This window comes from Myotis lucifugus, unplaced genomic scaffold (genome assembly GCF_000147115.1).
Source record: "Myotis lucifugus unplaced genomic scaffold, Myoluc2.0 scaffold_1127, whole genome shotgun sequence".
NCBI classification, from domain to species: domain Eukaryota; kingdom Metazoa; phylum Chordata; class Mammalia; order Chiroptera; family Vespertilionidae; genus Myotis; species Myotis lucifugus.
Genome location: NW_005872175.1, coordinates 15,528 through 18,704, shown reverse-complemented (window position 1 = coordinate 18,704; position 3,177 = coordinate 15,528).

The following is a 3,177-nucleotide window of genomic DNA, read 5'->3' as shown; positions in this document are numbered from 1 at the left end:
GGACCGAGGACCTGCTCGGGGCACCGTCAGCCGTGGGCAGCGGGGCGATGACGAGCGCACAGACCGCGCACCTCGAAGGCGACGCTCGGAAATGTGCGCGCGGGACGGAGCCGGCGCCCTGGGCTGCCGGTCACCACGGCCGGGGACTCGGGGACACAGCCGCACCCCCGCGGGAGGGCCGGACCCCCCCCCACCACCCCTCTCACCCCAAGGCCAACCTTCCTTTAGGCCAAATGGAAGCTGGTCCTTCCTTCGGGCAGGTGGCCGCGGGGAGGGAGGCAGGGAGGGGCTGAGCCGGGTGAGCCCGCTCCCCTGCGGCCAAGGCCCTTCCTGGCTCCCCTGGGAGCCCTAAGCCTGACGCCTGGCAGGTCCCATCCATTCTGAGCAACTTCGAGCAAAGTGCATAGAAACACTAAGCTCCGCCCTGGCCGGTGTGGTTCAGTGGGTAGAGCGTCGGCCTGCGGGCTGAAGGGTCCCGGGTTCGAATCCGACAGGGGCACCTGCCCAGGCTGCGGGCTGGATCCCCAGTGGGGGGCGTGCAGGGGGCAGCCGATCAGTGATTCTCATCATGGATGTTTCCATCTCTCCCTCTCCCTTCCTCTCTGAAATCAATAAAAATATATTTTTTAAAAATACTAAAAACCCGTTGGCCCACAGAGGTAAATCCCACAAGTTCAATTCCGAATCGCCTTGACACAGGATCCTCTTGAGGCAAGAGGCCAGAAATGACTGTGTACAAAAGAAAGTCCCAGGTTGTGGGAAGTCGCTGTATGGTCCATGGACAATGGGGAGAGCAGGGCAGGGCTCCCCTACAAAGACTGGACGGGTGAGTGTTCCCAGACCCCAGACTCTCCCCGCAACCCCTGCTGAAACGGGATGGGCCGAGACAGAGGCGAGGGTTCCGCTGTCATCTCACGGGTTAGGTGATGTTTCTTCGTCCAGACGTCAGCGCTCATGGTTTTCACCCGGGGTGGCCTCCCCTGCCGACCGGGCTTCAGGCAGGAGGGGAGGGGGTCACTCTGCGCATCTTGCCGAGGCAGCTCTAACGTTATTTATCTGTGGAAATTTTAGGGGGAAATCACTCCAGCCATTTCCAGGCATCATAAAGACGTGGAAAAGTACACTCTCCCCACTGCGAGAGAGATCGCGCGACCTTTCGTCCAGTCAGATAACTCAGAACCAGCTGAACTGTGAAGCCAGAGGCTCGGACATGTGGTAGCACTGTCCTCAGCGAGGCATGTAGAGTTTTCAAAGTAAAACGTGGCTTGAGCCTTGGATGCTGTGGCTCAGTGGATAGAGCATCGGCCTTCGGACTGAAGGGTCCCGGGTTCAATTCCGGTCAAGGGCACATTCCCAGGGGTTTCAGACTAGATCCCTAGTGGGGGCCGTACAGGAGGCAGCCAATCAATGATTCTCTCTCATCATTGATGTTTCTCTCTCTCTCTCTCCCCCCTTCCTCCCTGAAATCAATAAAAATATTTTTAAAAATAATAAAAAGAATTAAAAGTGGCTTGAAACTAAGAAGTGTGGCGGTGAGCACGCCCTGTGGACAGAGCCATGACACAGGGCCTGGAGCTTGACCACAGGGCCCGGGACCCAGTCCTGGAGGCGCCTCCAACAGCCTGCCTCGGACTTAACACTAAGAAAGAAAGTGTCTTCACACCAAACAGGGCTAATCCCTGTAACCGTAGCCATAGGTTCCAATTTGCCATGTGAGGAATACCGGCTCATCACTCGCAGGAACTTGGTCGAGTGTCTGCAGATCCCCCTCTTGTTAAACTGCAAAGGTTTTGCATAAGCATTCCTAGTTTTGACGGATTATATTCTTTCCACTGTAGTGCACAGTTAGGGGGTCTGTGTCCAGGGGTTAAATGAGGGTTCACAGAAGATACGTGCAGCCAAGTTAATCCCCAGTTTGAGGAAACAGCTATTTTTCCACCCTAATGTTACACAACACATTCCTTTCGTGATAGAGTGTAAAGTCTACTGCTCTGCTCTAGCTGGTGTGGCCCAGTGGATAGAGCGTCGGCCTGCGGACTGAAGGGTCCCGGGTTCGATTCCGGTCAAGAGCACATGCCGTGGCTGTGCGCTTAATCCCCAGTGGGGGGCGTGCAGGAGGCAGCCGACCCATGATTCTCTCTCATCATGGATGTTTCTGTCTCCCTCTCCCTCTCCCTTCCTCTCTGACATCAATAAAAATATATATTTTAAAAAATAGTCTACTGTTCTACATGCATCTTTCATCCTCCTCATGACAAGAGTGCCAGGAGTTGGTACAGATACAAAACCCCCTTATTCCGGGCAGTTGTAGTAAGAAATTACTTGTACTGCTGGTGTTATTATGCTGCCCTGCACGGCCGGTGGCACTCTATGGAAAGCAAGTCCTGCGCCGGACACTGGGCACTAAGGGGCCAGCACAGAGGCCCTGGTCCCTGGAAGCTCACATGGACCCGAGTGATTTCTCCGTGTGGCAGATGGAGCAGAAGCTCAGAGAACCAGGAACAGAGGAGACCATGGGGCCTCGCTAAGGAGACCCTCAGCCACCTTGAGAAAGAGGCAGGTCCAGAAAAGAATGTGGGATCTGAGGCGTCGGACGACGAATACATGCATTAAAGCAAGAAAACGCCAAGAGGAAAAATGAGGGCCAGGGAACGGATTAGGCTGGGAGGCTAACGCCCGAGGAAGGGTTCGAGCAAGCGGAACACAGAATGCGAGAGCAAAGCCTCACCTTGGCTTCGAGCTTTCCGGAGCCAAAGCAAAAAAAAATAAAATAAAAAAGTAAACACAATCAGTTGCTTGGTTCTCATGGTCTTTGGGGGGAAATACACACCTTCTTTGGGGGAAGCCAGGCTTTCAGGGCACTTTACCCGGAACGCGTTGCGGGAGCTCCACAGGAGCAGGGACTAGAGGGACACGTCCTGTCCCAGCAGGAGTCTCCGTGGCCACCGGAACCCACGGCCCACTGATGCAGGTGGATGGACCGCGGCGATGCAATGCAGATCTGCCGTCTCTAAGAGTCCACAACCAATGGGAAGTAGCAGACACCCACAGTCAGCTCAGTCTGTGGCCATAGGGCAGCACAGGAAGGAGGGGAGGTGGGGCAGCAGCAAACAGGAGGGCGAGGGTAACCCCCCAAAATGGGGGCCACCCAAACCTCAGCAGACCGGCGCTCCCTCG